Raw genomic sequence first — 21576 nt, 5'->3', positions numbered from 1 at the left:
TCCTTTGACACTCAAAAATTCAAAGAAATTTGACCTGATGCCTTGGTGTCACATCAGCTAGAAAATACAAAACACAAATAAATGCTGAAAGAAAACATTTCGAACACTCCCCAAAACACACTGTTTTACAAGAGCACTGTTGCCAAAATTAGAAAAATCCATTACGTTTTTAAAATCTAATTTAAAAATACTTTGTCTTACCAATTTCACTGAACATATACTTTTCCACTTTTAAATTTAATAATTTCTGTGTGTTGTCTGATAGCAAAAAAAAAAATAGTAGAAAAAGCTATCGCTTCTTTTTTGACTACTTTTTTTGAATAATTTTTATTTAATGTTTATTTTTCAGAGAGGGAGAGAGAAGAGAGTGTGAGCAAGGGCAGGGCAGAGAGAGACAGACAGAGGATCCAAAGCAGGCTCTGTGCTGAGAGCAGAGAACCCGATGCAGGGCTCCAACTCAGGAGCCTTGAGATCATGACCTGAGCCGAGGTACGATGGTTAACCAACTGAGCCACCCAGATGCCCCTTTTTTGACTACTTTTTAAATGTTAGTTGTCCCCCCAAATTTGCCAGTTTTCTTTCATCAGTCTACAGGTACTCTCCGGGCAAGACCAAGCTTCAAGCAATCCCCACAAGCTAAACAGCTTCCCTATTTACAATTCTGCACCATTCACCCTTTCCCCTGAACTCTATACCACCTACTATCTACACCCATTAGGACAGCCTAAAGGTCCTTTCTCAAAAAAGTAAATCAATAGCATTTCCTTCATTTCCTAAAAACTTCTGCTCCTTTCCTGCCTTTCCTTTCTTGGAGATACATCATCATTCCCTATTCATTCATACAGTATCTATCAAGCACCTGCTATGCACAATCACTGTTCTGGATGTTTGAAACCACAGTGACCAAAACAAAGATCCCAGTCTTCAAGGGCCTCCTATTCTACTGAGAGCTGGTAGATAATAAATTAAGTGATATGGTATATTAAAAGTCAGGAATAAATAGAACAGAGTGAGACTTGAGGAAGGGCTTTTTTTTTTTAATGTTTATTTTTGAGAGAAAGCAAGTGTGAGCAAGGGAGGGGCAGGGGGGCAGGCAGAGGATCTGAAATGGACTCTGTGCTGACAGCAGAGAGCCCCATGAAGGGTCTGATCTCAGGAACCATAAGATAATGACCTGAGCTGAAATCAGAGGCTTAACCAACTGAGCCACCCAGGCACCCTGAGGAGATAGACCTTGTAGATGTAACCTGAAGGTGTTAAAGGCAGTTAGCATGTGGATATCTAAAGAAAGACTGTTTTAGACGAAGAGAAGAGTCCGTGCAAAGGCCCAAAGCAAGAACATTCCCTTGTATACTTGAGAAGAGTAACTTGCTAGAACATAGTAAATGGAGGCAGGGGGGGAATAGGTGGGGGGAAGGGAGTAAGATGAAGAGAGAAGATGGAGGGCCATATTATATGGAGCCTTAAGGGCTAATAGAGGGACTTTGACCATTGCATGCCTTTGAGCAGAGACATTATGTAATCTTTTCTTTAAAAAGTTCACTGACTGCTCTGTGGAAATTAGACCTTAGTGAGGCAAGACCATATCCTACAAGCTAGTTAGTAGGTGATTACTACAATCCAGCTAAGAGCTAGTAATAGCTTGGAATGCCATCATCTCTCTTACCCAAGCTGGGAACCTGAAAGAATTCCTCCTAGGCATTCTCCCTTTCCCATTTCTCAAATCATTTCCTCACCCTCCCAACACACATACCTGGATTCTATTTCCAAATAGCAACCATGCCCTCCACCTCTTACCACAGCCTCCATTCAGGCTTATCTGGACCACTGAGATGGCCTCCTAACTGGCCTTCCTGTCTCTGACTTACCCCTTAGTCTATCAGCCAGGATATCCTTCTGATCACAGGGAACCTTAGTCTGGGATATATACACAGACTTCACTAGGTCTAGGATACTGAGAAAAGTACATTTTCAGTAAAATCTAACTGAAATTTAGTATTTTCTTTGATTATGAATGTAAGAAACAACCATAGTATTAGAACCCATGATGTCATCAATAGTAATTACAGATATTTTCATATCACATTATAGTTGAAACCTACATCTCAACATCATCTATAATTATTACTTCGAAATTATGTTATTAGATCTACCGCTAGATCTTTTTGAAAATGTGCTAATGGTGGGGTGCCTGGGTGGCTCAGTTAGTCAAGCCGAATTCGGCTCAGGTCATGATCTCATGGTTCATGAGTTTGAGCCCAGTTGAGCTCTACGCTGACAGCTCGGAGCCTGGAGCCTACTTTGGATTCTTTGTCTCCCTCTCTCTGCCCCTCTGCCACTCATGTCTGTCTCTCGGTCTCTCAAAATTAAATAAACATTACAATTTTTTTTCTACTTTAAGAATAAAATGTGCTAATGGACAAATATCATAATTAAGAAATATTTGTATTTCAATATTATAGGATTTCTTAAATTTTATTTTTGAGAGAGAGAGAGAGAGAGAGAGAGAGAACACTCAAGCAGGGAGGGGAAGAGAGAGGGGGAGACAGAGAATCCCAAGCAGGCTTCTCATTGTCAGCACAGAGCCTGATGCTATGCTCAAACTCACAAACTGAGATCATGACCTGAGCTGAAATCAAGAGTCAGTCGCTTAACCAACTGAGCCACCCAGGCACCCCATGGATTCTTTTTTGTTGTTTTCAATAATTATTTTGAGAGAGAGAGAGACAGAGAACAGGAAGAGGGAGGTAGACACAGGGTCCAAAGCAGGCTCTGCAGTGACAGCAGATGCAGGGGTTGAACTCACCAACTATGAGATAATGACCTGAGCCAAAGTCACATGCTTAACTGACTGAGCCACCCAGGCACCCCACCATTAGCACATTTTCAAAAAGATCTAGCGGTAGATCTAATAACTATCATAATTTCAAAGTAATAATTATAGATGATGTTGAGATGTAGGTTTCAACTGTAATAAAACCAAGAGTCAGACACTTAACTGCCACCCAAGCACCCCTCTATGTATTTTAATTTATACATTTAAAACTATTATTCCTTGGAATTTATAAGTTTTACCAAACTTCCAAAGGGGTTCAAAGCCAGAGGGGTTACAACCCCTGTTCTAATCCTATCTAATCTATTCAGATCTGATCTTAATACTTCCATACTTTTGAAATCCTCAGGTGGCTTGCCAGCACACAGGATAAAGTCCCAAATTGTAACAGTGCTACAAATTTTTCCACATCCTCACTTGGCTAACTTTTTCTGCTTTATCTCAAGTCATTCATCCTCTCCCTCATTCTACATTCTGACCACCCTTGACTCCTGCTGCTCCTGGCACTTGGGCCTTTCATTCCTCTGGGCATTTGTTCCTTATGTTCCCTTTTCCTGAAAGGCCTACCCAACCCTGGAAAACTCCTACCCCATCTTCAAAATTCATCCTTCTCCAATATCGCCTCCTCTCAGGCCAAATTAGTTTTCTGTTCATTCTCATGTCCACTGCACATCAACAGGTGTTTTCACATCCTATGGCTATCTTGGCTGACCTGCTTGCGCCTCTCTTGCTCAACAGTAGCACCTCATGGAAAAAGACTATCTTTATTACCTTGGAATGTTTAGAAGGCTTTAACAGATGCTTCATAAATGGCTAGTTGATTTCAACTAAATAGTTCTTTAAGAAAATTGATCTGCGGGGCCCCTGGATGGCTCAGTCGGTTGAGTGTCTGACTTCGGCTCAGGTCATGATCTCACAGTCTGTGGGTTTGAGCCCCGCATCGGGCTCTGTGCCAACAGCTCAGAGCCTGGAGCCTGCTTCCAATTCTGTGTCTCCCTCTCTCTCTGCCCCCTCCCCTGCTCATGCTCTCTCTCTGTCGCAAAAATAAATAAAAACATTAAAAAAAATTTTTTTTTAAAGAAAATTGATCTGAGATTATGACTCATGTCTTTCATTTATAAGAACACGATCAAATATACCTCAAAATTTTCCCCTCAGTCTTCTTATAATCTTTAGGTTAAGAATCTGAGATTCCTTTTGCCTATAAATTTGCTTGCAAGTCACAGACCAGAAGATATTGGTAATACATATATCTAAGGATTCAGAACCACTGTTAAAAAAAAAAAAAATCTACAAACTGATAAAAACAACCAATCCAATAAAAAATTGGGCCAAAGATTTGAACAGGAACTTGGAAATGGAGGGTATCCACATGGACAATAAACATATGAAGCCAATTTCAGTAGGGCTTTATATGACTCATTAGGGAAATGAGAATGAAGACACAATGAGAAACTACTATTTCCACCCCAGAAAGGCTAAGATTTAGAAGACTGACAATATGAAGTGTTTTTAAGGATATGGATCTCATATATTGCTGAGGGGGGCATGTAAAATGGCATAATCTCTTTGGAAAAATCATTTGTCAGTTTCTACTAGGGTTAAATATGCATTTGCTTTAGGATACAGGAATTCTATTTTATCTCTAACAGGAGTGCAAACGTTGTATCATTGGTACATTATATTCATAGCAGCTGTATTCATAATATCCAAAAGATAAAACCACCCAAATGTTTATCAACAAATAAATTGTGACACATTTATATAATGGAATACTACCCATCTATTAAAGAAATAATTGGCTCCAGCAACAAGACAGAGAAATGTCAGATACTATGTTGCAGGAAAGCCTGACAAAAAGAATTCTATTATATGATCCCATTTATATCAAGTTTAAGAACAAGCAAAAGTAGGGGCACCGGGGTGGCTCAGTTGGTTGAGCGTCTGCCTTGATTTCAGCTCAGCTCATTATCTCATGGTTTGTGAGATCAAGCCCTGCATGGGGCTCCGCATGGACAGCTCATAGCTGCTGGAGGTTCTCTTCCCCTCTCTCTGCCCTTCCCCCACGCTCATGGGTATGCTCTTGCACATGCTCTCTCTCTCAAAAATAAACTTAAAAAAAAAAAAAAAAGAGCAAAAGTGAAAAATGTTGATGAAAATCAAAATATTAATTATTCAGGGAATAGAATGAGAAACACACAAGAGAATCTCATGAGGTATAGGAAATATTCTATCATTTTATCTCAAATATTGCTTATCCAGACATATACATATGTAAAAATTCAAACTATATACTTAAGACTAGTGCACTTTGTGCACTTTATCTTTTATCACTAAGTATAATAAATAAACTTGGTCAAATCTGCAGTAGCAGTATCTTAGGAAACTCAAACCATGGCATAACCATTTAGACAGTGTTGTTTTTTTTTTTAACGTTTATTTATTTTTTGAGAAAGAGAGAGACAGAGCATGCAAGTGCATATGCACAAACGACTGGGGTAGGAGCGGAGAAAGAGGGAGACAGAGGATCTGAAGCAGACTCTGCCCTGACAGCAGAGAGCCCAAGGCAGGGGCTCGAACTCACTAACCAAAAGAACATGACCTGAGCTGAAGTTAGATGCTTAACCAACTGAGCTACCCAGGTGCCCCCAGGAAATGGTTTTAATATAGTCCAAATACAACTGCCAGTTGACTCAGTGAAAAGAATAAAGCTATTTTGGTAAATAAAGGGGAGAATGAAAGAAATATTTTTGAAGTAAAAGCACACTACACAAATGCACCATTGTAGCACAGTCATGTCCGGCCTTGAACCAATGAGAACCTGAGTTAAGCCAATGGCTTAAGGATCAGCTAATACACCTCTGTTCTATTTCCTATATTCTCTCTTCTTTTTTGCATGAGTCTTCACACTGGTAGCACTTGGGACTGAAGAATATTTTATTCCTACTGCAGTCAGGCATGAGATGGAAAAAATATTTTTTAAGTTTTTTTTTACATTTATTTTTGATAGAGCACAAGTGGGGGACGGTGAGGGAGAAGGAGACACAGAATCTGAAGCAGGTTCCAGGCTCTGAGCTGTCAGCACAGAGCCCGACACGAGGCCCCAACTCCTGAACCAGGACATCATAACCTGAGCCCAAGTCAGGTGCCTAAGTGACTGAGCCACCCAAACTACCCTCTAAATTTTTTAATCTACTGAGACTTAAGCTGTGGTCTAACATATGGCCCGTCCTGAAAAATGTCCCATGTGCACTGGAGAAGAATGTATCTTCCATTGTTTTGGGGTAGAGTGTCCTATACATTTCTGTTAGATCTAGTTGGTTCACTGTGTTGAGTCCTGTATTTCCTTGAGCAGGAGAGGGGAGAGTAATGGATGAAGAGTTGGATATGGAAGAAAGATGGAAGGGAAGGTTGGTTGGAGGGAGCAAACTGGAGGGGTGGAGGATTTAAAGAAAAACAAGAAACCTCATGGCTTGTTAGGATTAATTTTTTATTTGGTGTTGTTACTACTAATAATCACAACTATTAATAGTGCAATTAGCTCAAGCCTGGTCCATAGTAGAAACCTGATACACAATATTTAGGTTTTTTAAATTTTAATGTTTACTTATTTTTGAGAGAGACAGAATCTGAAGCAGGCTCCAGGCTCTGAGCTGTCGGCAGAGCCCCACATGGGGTTCTAACTCACCAACTGAGATCATGACCTGAGCCGAAGTTGGATGCTTACCTGACTGAGCCACCTAGTATTTTCTTCTAAATTGATGATGACTTGTCTACACAGTGAGTGTATTCCTTCACTGGTTCATCCATTTGTCACACTGTGCTGGGTGATGCTGAGGACATGATAGTGACCAAAATGGCCCAGGTCTCTCCCTCAAGAGGGTTCACTATCCAGTAAACAGAACCTCCCTGACAGACTTGTCCCCAGTGATGACCCAGAGTTGGCAGGGCTGGAATGGGCAAGGTTGGTAGGGTGGGATTAAAAAAACAAAACAAAACAAAACAAAACAGAAACAAACAACTATACATGAGAAAAGAGAGAATGGCACAATGTACACTTATTTATTACTTATTTACTAGATTCAGGGCTTTTTTTTTTCTACCCTTGCTTCATCCAATGGGGCAGTACATCTCTTTATCTAAAACCATATACAAAAATTAACACAAAATAGATCAAGGACCTAAATCTAAGACTCAATATAACAAAACTCCTAGGCACAAAAATTAGACAAAACTTCATGATACTGGATTTGACAATGATTCCTTAGATAGGACATTAAAGGCCACAGGAAAAAGAAAAAATAGGCAAGCTGGGATACATGAAAGTTAAGATACTTTGTGCAAAAGACACTATTCACAGTAAAAAGACAACCCACAGAATGGGAGAAAGTATTTGCAAATCAATCATCTATCTGATAAGAAATTAATATCCAAAATACATAGAGAACTACTAAAATTCACCAGGAAAAAACCCAAGCAACCCAATTAAAAAATGCGCAAAGGACCTAAATGGACATTTCTCCAAAGATACACAAACGGCCAACAAGCACATGAAAAGATACTCAACATCACTAATCATTAGGGAAATGAACCAAAACCACAGTTAAGATACTGCCTCATACTGAGGTGCCTGGGTGGCTCAGTTGGTTAAGCATCTGACTTTGGCTCAGGTCATCATCTCACGGTTTGGGAGTTGGAGCCCTGCATCAGGCTCTGTGCTGAGAGCTCAGAGCCTGGAACTTACTTCAGATTCTGTGTCTCCTCCTCTGTCCTTCCCTTGTTCACACTGTCTCCCTCCCTCCCTCTCTCTCAAAAATTTGATTAAAAAAAATAAAAGAAAAAAATACCGCCTCATACCCATAAGGATGCTACTATCAAAAAAAGAGAAAACACCAAGTGTTGGTGAGGATGTGGAGAAATTGGAATCTTTGTGCACTGTTGTGGGGAATATAAAATAGCACAACTGCTGTTGCAAACAGCATAGCACTGCCTCTAAAAACAAAAACAGAATTAACGTATGATCCAGCCATTCCATTTTGGGGCATATACTCAAAGGAATTGAAAGCAGGGTTTTGAAGAGGTATTTGTACACCCATGTTCTTAGCAGTATTTCCAACAGTTAACACGTGCAAGCAACCCAGTGTCCTTCAATAGACGAATAAACAAAATGTGGTGTATCCATACAATGGAATACTATTCCACCTTAAAAAGGAAGGGAATCCTGCAATATACTACAACATGGACGAACCTTGAGGGCATCGTGCAGAATGAAATAAACCAGTCACAAAAAGACAAATACTGTGTGATCCCACTGAGGTAGTCAGAGTAGTGAACGCCATAGAGACACAGAATACAGTGGTTGCCAGGGGCGGGGATAAAGTGTTATTGTTTAATGGGTATACAGTCTGAGTTTTACAAGATGAAAGACTTATGAAAATAAAGATGGTTTCATAGTATCAACGTATTTAATACCACTGAACTGTACACTTAAAAATAGTTAAGATGGCAAATTTCCTATGTGTATTTTCCTGTAATAAAGAGATAACCCCCCAGGGAATGTACATGTTGAAAGGGTGAATTATATGGTATGTGCATTTCATCACTAAAGCTGTAAACATACATAAAATGGACTAGAGGGGAAGAAGACTCTTCCTTCTAACAGAGGTCACTTGATAAATGTGGAGGCAGTGGTGGTATAATTGGACAATTACCATTTTGCAGCCATCATGAAAAAGATTGGTGTGAACAAGAATGGATGCTAAATTTGGGGAGAAAGTTTGATGAGGAGCAGGGTATTTGTATGAACTCATGGTCTTTCCAAAGATGGCTTGATTCCAAGTGTACAAGTAATAAATATACAGAGAAGAAATAAACAATGACTGGGTGGTTAAAATTGTCATCACCTATTAGATGCAGACTGATCTCATATGACTCCAGATAGGACAATCTGGAGAGAACACAAAATCACCAGTGTAATAATTCCACCCAGAGATGCATAATCTGAATGTAAGTATGAGGAAACACCAGATGAACCAATAGAACATGTAATATAAACAGTCTATAGTCTTCAAAAATGTCAAAGTCATCAAAGATAAACAGCAACTATTCCTGATTAAACGAGACTAAAAGACATGATACAATTTTATAGGGAGGGTAGAATATTATTTGGACAATTGACAAAATTGAAATCATACTGTAGATTAAATTATTCTATCAAGATTAAATTTCTGGAATTTGTTATATTATGGTTATGTAAAAGAACATCCTTGTTCTTAGGAAATATGCACTCAAAGAGCATGATACTTGCTACATATTCTCAAATGGTCCAGAAAAAATAAAACAAGGCAGGGGTGTGAGGGAGAGAATAAAGCAGATGTGGTAAATGTTGAAAAACTAGTAAATCTGGGTACAGGGTATACAGAAATTCTCTGTACCATTCTTACAATGTTTCAGTAAGTAAAAGTTTAAATAACAGAGTGTTTGTACCAAGTGCTCATTAAAGACCAAAATGAGATTGTTAATTTCGTTTGCCTTTTGTATGTGAGCCTGAGAGCAGTTTTGTTTTAAAGTAGCCAGGAAAATCTTTGTCCCCAAATCACACTATCTCTCTGCCACAAAAACTTTGTCACCAGAGGGTGGAATCACAGGAAATTTAAGGAAGTTTTCTGGAGTGGAGAAAAACTCAAGGAAGGAGTGGAGTTACCCTGGGAAAGGTGCAGTGAATATTAAATTAGAACAGTAAATAGGACAAATGAAAAATGAACAAAGAGGCTAATCCTTCTGAATGAAACTGGGGTCAATCTTGCTTTCAGCAGGGTGGGTGGTGGGGGGAGTGGGAGGTGGGTACTGTGACTCTACAACCATAACAGCCTACTCCTTCTAGACCTTTCTCCTTTCACTGACAGGAGAAAGAGTTCCAACCCCCTCTTCCTCAACAGTGAAGGGAGGCAAAGGCTTTTCTTCCAGGTTCCAAAAGGTGAATCAAGTATACTTTCCATCTAGCCTTGAGAGTGAAGGCTGCCTGATTATGTATCACTCCCCACCAAAAAATACTCCTCACCAGAGTCTTAATCCTTTAAACAAAGCCAAGCCTTTCATTTGTGATAGTCCTCAAATGCAAATAATTGGCCAGTGTAACACAGATATGTAAATGTATTCATGCTAAAGTGCCATCAGCTAACAATCAGTATGTCCTTAATTGTAAAGAACAACAACAACAAAAAACCCAAAACAAAAACAAACAAAAAACACCACCAAAACAACCAAACAAAAAGGAGCAAAAATGAGTCGATTTTCTTGTTTTGGAAAAAAGAGAAATTGAGAAAAACCAAAGAAGAAATTACTGGAAGTAAAGAGAGGGAAGAAAGAGGAAATGAGAAGTCCTTACAACCTTTTATAAAATTTGCTAGAAGGTTAGTCCTCAGACTCCTGGTGAACCAAAGCATTTCAGGGGATCATTGTTATTAAATGGTAGGGCACACCTGCTTGCAAGGCACGATTGTTGTTTGTTTATTGTAATCTCTAATAGAGCCCAGGTTTTAGAGGATTTTTTTTTTTTTATGTTTGTTTTGGGAGAGGGAGAGGGGAAGGGGCAGACAGAGCAAGGGAGAGAGAGAAACCCAAGCAGGCTCTGTGCTGCCAACATAGATCCTGATGTGGGGCTTGATCCCACAAACCATGAGAACATGACCTCAGGCAAAAATCAAGGGTTGGGTGCTTAACTAACTGAGCCACCCAGGAGCCCCTCAGGGGATTTTTTTTGAATCAAGGTGTTGGTGTTAAAATTGCCTCCGTTTCTCAATCTGTAAAATGGGAATAGTTACATTTGTAAAATCTACCCCACAAAATTGTTGGGATTGATGAGAGAGTTTCTGTTAAACTGCTTTAGGGAAGAAATATAGCACCAAATTAAAATTATATATTTTTTTCTATTCCAGTTGTCTGAACAAATTCTCTTTTCACTTGAACACTTACATCACCCACCCCAATATTATCCAATTGTTCGCAGATTTCTTAGTTGACCAGTGTTCACAACCTCAACCTCTCCAGGGCCCACTCAAGTAACACAATTCCGTGAAACTGGCTGATGAGAGGGGAGTGCTAGGGAGTGATGAGGAATGGGCCAGTGGAGATAGCACGTCCCGCCTGAGGGTCTTCATGATACAAAATAGATCCAGGAAAGTGGGTCAGCTTTGCCTCCTTTAGATGATGTCTAAATTCCCTGTGATTGATTATTTTGAAATTTCACACTTGGCATGGTAACTGGCTTGGAACTCCTCTCCCACTATTTATTAACCTGCATGGCTCTTGCTGGTCACCGATCATTGCAAAATCATTGAACTTTATGAGTAAAGGGGTTACCACTGAATTGAAAAGTTCACATAAAATACTTCATGTATTTGCAGAACTTTGCCCCAAAGCTCGAATTCTGTTTCCTCTCTTAAAGGACCAAGCTACTGGTTACAAAGTGACAAGTTATGGGCTATTTTTCACAGTGACCTTTTATATATTTTTTAAATACTATTTTTTTTTTTTTTTGAGAGACAGCATGTGCAAGGGAGTGGCAGAGGGGAGAGAATCTCAAGCAGGCCCCATGCTGTTAGTGCAGAGCCCTACACAGGACTCGAACCCATGACCCTAGTCTCATGACCTGAGCTGAAATCAAGAGTTGGAGACTTAACCAACTGAGCCACCCAGGCGCCCCCACAGTGACTTGTTAACATAATATGTACACATGTTAGGTTCACCTGTTCTAAGTTTGTACCCAATCTCTGCTTTATCTCCCTTGAACATTCCAGCTAACTCTAACCTCATCTGATTACAAAGCTATTTGAGTCCTTTGTCCCGCTTAATCTTTTCAACCGCTTCACCCCACCATGTACCCTCATATACCCCCATCCCCTTCCATTCCCCGCTTTCTCCAGACACATACCTATGAAGTCCCATCCATAGGATCCAGAAGCGTTCTCCACCACAGAAGACAAGACTAAGGTCCGAGTCTGGAAACAGAAGCTGTGGTGAGTTGCTGCTTCAGGTATAAATAGGCAGAGGGAGGAGTCTGTGGGAGGGTTAGCCCAGAGGGAAGTCCTTAAAGAGACAGGCCTGGGGCCTGGCTTTGGAGGAGGGGGCCCTTGGACTGTCACAGCCTCGCCAACCCCAAATAGTTTTTTTAATGCTTGATTCCTGATACTGCAGTAAAGTAGCTCGAGCTGGTTTTCATTATTACAATGATAATGATGTCAAATCAGGTTGATATCTGCCCCCAAAGAACTCAGAACTCCAAATTTCTAGAGCTAGTGAGTTGCTGACCAGTCCCTGGCATGCTATATTGCTGGCAGCTGATCCCAAAGAAAGGCAGCAGTGAGGTCAGGTGTTCTCAAGTTCAGAGGCCTGGTCTGAGACTAGCACCTGTAGCAGCTGGAAGATTGCAGCTGTAACCAGTGAAGTTTCTGTTCCTCATGTGTGTGTATTTACATGTTATTTTGGGTCCACAAGGGACAGGCTCCTTGAACCCATATTACAGCTTACTCCTCTGCACCCTCTAGAATCACTTTCTATCACGGCTTCCAAGACCTTCCCTGCTCTGCCTCTGCCAGCATCTCAACTTTATCCCCTACCACGTGGTCCTCTTCCACTAAGGTCCAGCTACCCTGTGTTCTCAATGTAACATATCCTTTAAGTCAAACAAATTCTATCTCAGGACTTTTGCACTGATTATATCTGCTACTAGAACACACATCCCACTGTTACTGCTCTTTCCTTTCCATAAACATCTGCCTCCCCGTCATTCATTAGCCCACTGATAAGAGTCTTTCTAAGGGATACCCCTGACTTTCCCCTCGATCACCAGTTTTGTTTTCTTCATAGCTACTAACACTACCTGAAATTACTGAGTTGACATGTTTACTTGGGTATTTCTCCAGTCCCCTCCCCTCACTACACTGTCAGAGCCATAAGAGAAGAGTTGGGCCTACATTGCTCATAACATTATCCCTACCTCCAAGATCAATACCTGACACATAGTAGGTGTTTAATGTATGTGCACAGACTAAATGAATGGGATACAGTTAAGTCATTGAATAAGTATTATTGTGTACTTGACGCGTGCCAGGCACTGTGTTGAATGCAGCCGAGAGAACAACTAATAAGACAGGCAGAGCCTCCCCCAGGGAGCCTTCCGGTCTAGAAGGGAAGACAATCATTAAAACAATAATCAATTCATGGAAGATATATCTTAAAAAACAATAAACAAATAAGAAATTGTTTTTTTCACAGATTGCTATGAATGTACATTTCAGAAGTGGTAGTGGGTGATAAATGGTCAGTCACAGAGCCCAGAATTCTCAGGAATCCAAGCCATTTAGGAACTGATAAAAGGATATATTCCTGGAAACTTGGTGGGATCCCATAGAGCAAACGACCCATTTCTGGTTCTCAGACTAATTTTCTGCTGAGAAGTCTAATCAAGACTGCCCTATGGCACCAGCACATTTATCAGGATCAGTAAGTTTAATTTGAGAATGACCTTTGAATCCATGTTTCAACATTGAAAGAATTCAGATTTTGGGGATGTCCCAGAGCTCTAGGTGTCTTTTGGAGCTTATAAAAGAGATCTGGCAGGGGTGCCTGGGTGGCTCAGTTGGTTAAGCCTCTGACTTCAGCTCAGGTCCTGATCTCGTGGTTTGTGAGTTCGAGCCCCACATCAGGCTCTGTGCTGACAGCTCAGAACCTGGAGCCTGCTTCAGATTCTGTGTCTCCCTCTCCCTCTGCCCCTCCCCTGCTAACGCTCTGACTCTCTGTCTTTTAATAATAAATAAACGTTAAAAAATAAAAGAGATCTGGCATAAGGCAGGGATTGCAGCAGGGATTGTAATAGGCCAGTAGGGTTTACAGCTGGGAAAAAGGGTGGAGTGATTCAAAGGCTGAGGGCTGGAATCAGATGGAGACATCCTCACTCAGAGGTCTAGCAGTTGACACAGGCAATTGACTAGGCATGCCTCCATATGGTCTGTCACTGCAGTCCCTCTGCACAGGCTTGTTTGGACTTCCTCCCAGCATGGTAGTTGAATTCTGTGAGTGAGGGTCCCATGAGAGCAAGGCAAGAGTGCACAGCAGCTTTATAATCTGGCTAAAGGTCTCATTGTAAGAAGAGCATGTGAGATGGAATAAGTGCAGGCATCTTAAAAAAACATGATCTGCCACAGTGATAGATGTGACTTTCAAAAATAGCTAAAAGTCATTAAGTGTTAAGTTTGATAAAAAATGTAAATGAAGGGTGCCTGGCAGGCTCAGTCAGTAGAGCACGAGACTCTTGATCTCAGGGTCGTGAGTTCAAGCCCCACACTGGGCATGCAGCCTACTTAAAAAAAAAAAATGTAAAGGGGGCTCCTGGGTGGCTCAGTCTGTTAGGCGTCCGACTTTGGCTCAGGTCATGATCTCACGGCTCATGTGTTTGAGTCCTGCATCAGGCTCTGTGCTGACAGCTCACAGGCTGGGGTCTGCTTGAGTGTCTGTGTCTCCCTCCCTCTCTGCCTCTCCCCTGCTTGTGCTTTGTCTCTCTTAAAAGTACACATTAAAAAAATGTAAATGAGTGAAGCTGTTTTCAATTAAAAAAATGAAGAATATGACCATTAGTTAATAAGAACACTTCCTTCTGTTGGTCACATCTAGTCCAATATTCAATTTCCAAAGACCTCTTGTGGAACTTTTTTTTGAAGGTTTATTTATTTTGATAAAGCATGAGTAGGGGAGGAGCAGAGAGAGAGAGAGAATGCTCAACCAAATGAGTCACCAGGTGCTTCTCTTGTGGAATTTTTTTTTAAATACTTTCAGGTATTCTCTCTCTCTTTTTTTTTAAATGTTTATTTATTTTTGAGAGAGAGAGAGACAGAGTGCGAGTAGGGAAGGGTCAGAGACAGACAGAGACACAGAATCCAAAGCAGGCTCCCCATGTCAGGCTCAAACTTACCAACCGTGAGATCATGACCTGAGCTGAAGTCGGACACTTAACTGACTGAACCACCCAGGCATCCCTCCTCTTGCAGAACTTTTAAAACAATTGGCATCATTCCCCCAATTACCATGACATATCTGATTAGGCATTGCATTAAGTATATTATCTTCTCGGGGTTTATTTGAGGAACTGACATGTAGTCAGGTAAATTCTTACATTTGGGTTTCCTGGGGAACAAACAAATAGCCTCATCATCTTGTATCACATTTAGTACATAAAGACATCACCAAAAGCTACATTTTGCTTTGGGCGTAAGTTCTGAGGTGCTAGCAACAATCAGTGTGTCCTAAATGCTTTCCCAAAGGTTTTCCAAAACTATATTCTAAGCATTAGTTTTCGGACGTGAGAAATCTTCCTCCTGGAGATTAATAATTAATAATCCCTCTAAGTATTAAAGGGTCTCTACAAAGGAAAATTTTTTGATATTGTTCAGCCAAGTGATCAAAAACCTCCCTTTTCAAGGAGATCCTATTAATATCCCTTGGAACAGGTATACTATGGAAAATATTGCCCTTGTCTTGTCCCTAAAAATGTTTGGAAACAGCAACAACAACAAAAACTACTGTTGGTTTGCCTTTTTGTCCCCAGTGTTCATGTTTAACTTCTGATTAAACAGGTGCTACTTGATATGATTAACCTGGGAGGATGGAGGTCACCTGGGGCCATTTGGTAAAGTCTCATTAATATAACACAGCGGTGCTGCCCAGGGTTGAAGGCTGCTTTCACACACGTGGAATGCAATCTGGGGTATAGACTGTAAAAGAACCACAGAGCTGGAAGAAGGCCTGGAGATCATCTACTTTAATAATCTTACAGAAGGAAACTGAGGCCTGCCTCTGTTGGACGACTTCCCCAAGAAACTTTGTCAGTGCCAAACCAGAGCTGACAGCCAAATGCATTTTCTTAGAGTAGTTTTTGCAAGTATAAAAAGCACACCTGTATGTCTTAGAGTCTAAGTCTGGATCAGATACCCCCTAGAAGCAAAAACTTGGAGTCAGGCCTTAGGATACTCTGCCATTTATTAGCTGTCTAATTTTAGGCAACTCACTGATTTCCCTTCTCTGAGCATGTCTCATCCGGAAAAGTGAATGATATTGTACCTAGCTGCCCTGGAGGTGGCGGGAGGGGTTGTTGTAAGGGTCAAATGAGGTAACGTGCTGCATGGAGGCTTATGCAGATATCGTTGGCAGATTGGTTTGCTTGCTCTCAGCTAGTATGTAGAAATGTGACTCTGGACTCCTCAGTAATTTGATTGGTTTGAGATATTGATAGACTTACCAATGCAGTTAGTCATTTATACTAGCCACACTCTTTTTTACCTCCATGAATGACACAAAATGAATAATTGAGGGTAAAACCTCAAAGCACATTTCCAAAGATTCTTTTTTTTTTTTTTTTAAATTTTTTTTTTTCCAACGTTTTTTATTTATTTTTGGGACAGAGAGAGACAGAGCATGAACGGGGGAGGGGCAGAGAGAGAGGGAGACACGGAATCGGAAACAGGCTCCAGGCTCTGAGCTGTCAGCACAGAGCCTGACGCGGGGCTCGAACTCACAGGCCGCGAGATCGTGACCTGGCTGAAGTCGGGCGCTTAACCGACTGCGCCACCCAGGCGCCCCCATTTCCAAAGATTCTTAAAGCTAAAACCTAAGATACCAATGGGGCGCCGGGGTGGCTCAATTGGTTAAGCGTCCGACTTCGGCTCAGGTCATGATCTTGTGGTTCATGGGTTCGGGCTCCATTTCAGGCTCTGTGCTGACAGCTCAGATTCTGGAGCTGCTTCAGATTCTGTGTCTCCCTCTCTCTGCCCCTCCCAGGCTCATGCTCTCTCTCTCACAAAATAAATAAACATTAAGAAAAATGTAAAATACCACTGATGTGTCCTCATTGCACTTTAGGAGTTGGAGGCTCTAATGTTGAAAAATTCTAGGCATAGGGAGGCCAGTTAGTCCTCTTGCTAATGTTAGTAGGGCTCAGGCAAAAGTAAAAACAGAGGCCCATGTACCATATGTCCCTCAGCTGTACAGTATCCTTACTTTGTGGAGAAGAACACAGTCAGAAGAGAGGCAGCACAGGGGCCTTTCTTGCCTTGGTTTAACAGCACTGTACCTTGCGAAAATCTCAGTGAAGGGGGACAAATGTGACCAAAGGAATGAAAAGGAGACAGTAACTGAGAAGTTCACATAAGAAACTACTGGGGTAGGGACACCTGGGTAGCTCTGAGCACAGAGCATGCTTGGGATTCTGTCTCCCTCTCTCTCTCTCTCTGCCCCTCCCCTGCTTGCTATCTCTCTCTCAAAATAAATAAAAAGAAACTTAAAAAAAGAAAAAAGAAACTACCAAGATAGGGGAGCACAAAAAATAAAGGCAACAGAATGCCAAATTTTCAATCCTGGGTTATTGATGGGGTCAGGAGGGAACCTACATAGTTAATTTCAGATTTCTTTCAGCATATATGATTTTTCATGACTGAGCAACACCCTTTCTCAAATATTTTCACACAGAATTGTCACCCACTCATATGTGTTCAGAATAGTGCAGGTACTTAAGCATTTGCTGTAAGCATCAGATATAAGAACATGTTTGCTTAGAAATGTTAACAGTAGGGGCACCTGGGTGGCTCAGTCGGTTAAGTGCCCGACGTAGGCTCAGGTCATGATCTCAGGGTTTGTGAGATCTCTCTGTCTCTGTCCCTCTGTTGAAAAAATGAATAAACATTTAAAAAAATTTTAAAAAGATATGTTAACAGTAATATCTTACAGCAACATAGTTTAGGAAAATGTGCAATCTCTATTTAAATATTATGTTACCTCAAGTCATGCAAATAAACGTCATTCTGTAGCCTTTATGGTAGAAAATTTGGTCAGCTGGAAAATAGGGTTATTAAAATTGTTTTATCATTAATTTTAAAAATACACTTCTAGAGTGGAATGGCATGAGATTTTTCTAAGCCAAAGACCTCAGAAGTCCGAGACATGGCTTTTCCTATTACAGATCAGTCCAGCTAAATCATAGGTAGAAATATATAGATGGAATATAATTATTCTAATTGGAAGATGGCCATGACACCAGCCAGCCAATACTCCAGTCATAAAAACAATGGTTATTTTTTGTCTCATTGCTTTTTATGAGACATTGCAATAATGGTTTGTGCCAGATAACTCTGACAATGTAATTGAATTCTAGAGTTATTATTCTAAACTTGCAATATAAGAAACACTTGTAATATAAGAAACAAAAGTGCATCTTTCTTTAAAGATAATCCATCAAATTTTTGCTTGAAAGATAAAAATATTTAGTGTTATGAAAGGTCCTATTGATAAATAATAAATTATAGAATTGCCACAGTGGTTTTTTCCTAAGGAATAATGAAGAGTAAATTGTTTAAATGGTCCACTCTTTCTTAATATTGATAACTATGCAGGGAAACCACATAGAGTTAAGTGTATCTTGGATTGAGGGCCCTTAGAGCATTGCAAATACACTGGTAATCCACAATGTGGCCCAAATCAGAGCCTGGGGAACACTGAAAGGGAGCAGAACAGGAAGTAACTTGCAGGTGACTGGGTCCTCATCACCAACTGTAGGTGTTCTCCAGTCCACTTAATACATTTGACAAACCCCAGGTCTCACATGGGGCTGGGGGAAGGCAAAGATGAGGGGTAGAGGTGAGGATGGGGGCTAGATCTCTAAGAAGATATATCAGAATGGGTTCTTGCTCTTCAGAGGATTCTGAGAAGCAAGGGAGTAGAAGCCTTTGCTGAGCAATTCTCCCTAAAAGACCACTGAAATTGTAGGGACCTGATCAATCACATGCTTCCTCCTCTCTGATTCTGAATCAGTTGAGAAATAGGCATGCATATCTAGTGGGAATAAAATGACAATTTTTTATTAATGATAAAGCTGCACTAGAGAACACTGCTTGTACCTTGGTCTAGGTAGGGCCTTCAGCTCTACCTGTACATAGGGAAAGCTGTTCTGCAGAGCATACTTGACCTGCCTCTGCAGGAAAGGCAGTTTCCACCCTCATTCCCTATTACACTCAGAGAGGAGGCCCAGAGAAACATCAGCCTCCATAATGTAGGCCTAAGTCCCACTCAAGATCAACTTGCTTCTTAGGAACACAATCAATGAGGAGAAGGTGCAGGCAGTTCTCAGCCAGAGACACTGAGAAAGCAGTGTGACCTTTACCCTTCTGCCTGGTCATATCAGTCACTCCTCACCAAAGGGCAGCACTGGGAGCTGCTTTCTCACTTTCCTGAGAGGACAAAGTGTGGGCAGAAGTTACTATTTTAGGGGTCAACGATAGAACATGAGAAGAAGGAGAGAAGTGTTCCCTCAGCTGTCATGTAATTCGGTCTTATCCTAGCAGAAGAACATTCCAGAACAGGTGGGTCCTGGAAGTTATAATTTTACATGAACCCAAGTTTTAATCAGGGCAGAGCTAGGTAAGTAACATCGCTCCCTGTGGCTCATGGGTGGATGAGATGGGGGAGGCAGATGTACTTTGCAACTGAGCATTTGCAACTGAAACTCTGAAATCAGTCCTGAAAAGGAGCCAAGGATTCCCTTCTGAGCTCCCTGCCGACTTGTTTGGAGGGAAGAAAATAATGTATATGTTTATTTTTATTTGAAGCCGCTCTGAGGCATGGAAGGTGTCTCTCTTCCAGGGCTGTCAGCCAGAGGAAGAAAAGCCCAAGGCGGGTGTGAGGGGAGGGAAAGGGAGCCTAGATATGTGTACATGGACAAGGTTGAGCTTTGGCAAGAGTCTGAAAACTAGGTTCATCTCTGGTATCCTCGTTCTGCTCTTCATTTGACCAAAGCCCTCCTGCATGATTCCCTCATCATCCAGATGACTTTTCCTTCCATCTAAACTTGTCAAAGCAAGCATTTCTTCATTCCTTCCAGTGTGGCTTAAAGGTAGATGGTAGGAGAAAAATGAAATAATTAAAATCATTAACAATGAAGTGTGAGTCTCAGCCCTCTTTAGCCACCTTGGATATATTTATATTTCGAAACAAACAAAAAAAAAACTGAGTTTACAGGTATAAATATCTCAGTGGTTTAAATTTCATGCAGAATTCTGAAGCTGTTTGCCTCAGACTCAGGAATGGAATTGTTCCCAGTACCAAGTGGACAATACAGCCTTCTGTGTAAACGTGGCATGAGTAAGGGCCAGGCACAGATTCAGCAGAGGTCAAGAAGGATGAAGACAAATGACCATTGGTTGGCATAGAATGAGATCATCGGTAGCAGAAAGAAATTGGGGAGCAGTGGTAGCAGTGACGATGGACAATTATACAGGTCATGTGGACTCAATCCAGCCAGTAGTGTCCCGTGCTTATTATCTGCTAAGCCCTCAGCCGGATACAACCAAAGCTGCAGGGAAGAAATACACTCAATTGGAAGAAAGAACCAATGTTTAGGAAGGGTAGTAGAATGAAACATTTTAATTATCTGGACTCCTGCCCTAATGAGTATATATTGCTTTTTATAAGCAAACCACCAGTCTTCTTTTTTTTTTTTTTTTCTTCCCCAAACCCACTAGTCTTGAACAAAGAAAATGCCAACGTATCCCTTGCTAGCTGCAGGACTCATGCTTTACCCTGATGGCGAGCTCTGCCTTGGGTCAGCCTCCTCATCCACCAAAATAAATGATCTATTCCTACCCTCAACAGTCCTTATGCTCAGCCAAACAGGCACCTGACTGATGCCTCATAACCTGACACTTCTCTCCTTGCCTCTGTGCACACTGTTTTCCCTGCCACCACCCCAAGCCTGTTAGTGCCCCTTCTGAATTTTGCTCAAACCAGAGGTTTGCTCAAACGAGAGGTGGCTCAGGTTTTCAGACACTTCCTTCTCTGGGCAGGTTTCCTTGAATACCAGGATCCCTACCCCTATTGTAACTTAAAGTATCATATTAATAATCATAATGGTGAGGTGCCTGGGTGGTTCAGTCAGTTAAGTGTCAGACTTCAGCTCAGGTCATGACTTCAAGGTTCATGGATTTAAGCCCCACATTGGGCTCTGAGCTGATAGTATGGAGCCTGCTTCAGACCCTCTGTCTCCCTCTCTTTGCCCCTCCTCTGTGTGTGCTCTCTCTCAAAAAAAAAATAATTGAAAAAATAATCCTAATGGCAATTATCATCATCATCATCATCATCATCATGTCCTACATTAGAATACTAAGAATTTTTTTTTAATTTTTAGAGAGGGAACAAGCTGGGGAGAGGGGCAGCAGGAGATAGAGAATCTTAAGTAAGCTACACACTCAGCCTGGAGCCCAACATGGGGGTTGAACCCATGACCCTGAGAGTAAGACCTGAGCTGAGATCAAGAGTCAGTCGCTCAACCAACTGCGCCACCCAGGTGCCCCAATACTAAGAATTTTTTTAAATGCTGACATGTTCTTTGTTACATGTGTGCGTCACAGAATCATTCAACAGACAGTAAAGGATTAACATTATTCCTACCTAAAACCAAAATAAAACAAAAATCAATAAGGAAACCAAGGTCCAAGGCCCTCCAAGGCCACATACCCCAGAATGCATTGTATCTGCCATTTTGGTCTCTCTAATTTATGATTTCTGATTAAATGTTATCTTGCACAGTTTTCAAATTGTTTCCTGTTGCTCGTCGTGGCTCTGTAATAAGATTATACTTTTCTTCAGAAAATCTCTTATGCATTTTGGTAATTCCTCAGCACCCAGAAATATATTAAGTACACAAC

General features: G+C 41.1%; 1 protein-coding gene across 1 annotated transcript in view; it reads right to left on the bottom strand.

Annotated features, from left to right (window-relative positions):
* The window catches only part of ATOSA (atos homolog A), a 119162-nt gene extending 107281 nt beyond the window's left edge, over nucleotides 1–11881 (bottom strand). The window contains exon 1 of the mRNA XM_058737693.1: nucleotides 11766–11881. The gene's annotated coding sequence lies outside the window, so the exon portion shown is untranslated. The remainder of the gene's footprint in view (nucleotides 1–11765) is intronic.
* Between the last annotated feature and the right edge of the window lie 9695 nt (nucleotides 11882–21576).

Source organism: Neofelis nebulosa, chromosome 7, assembly GCF_028018385.1.
Source record: "Neofelis nebulosa isolate mNeoNeb1 chromosome 7, mNeoNeb1.pri, whole genome shotgun sequence".
NCBI lineage: Eukaryota > Metazoa > Chordata > Mammalia > Carnivora > Felidae > Neofelis > Neofelis nebulosa.
Note: the sequence above shows the minus strand (reverse complement) of the source record. Positions and strands in the feature narration are given on the sequence as shown.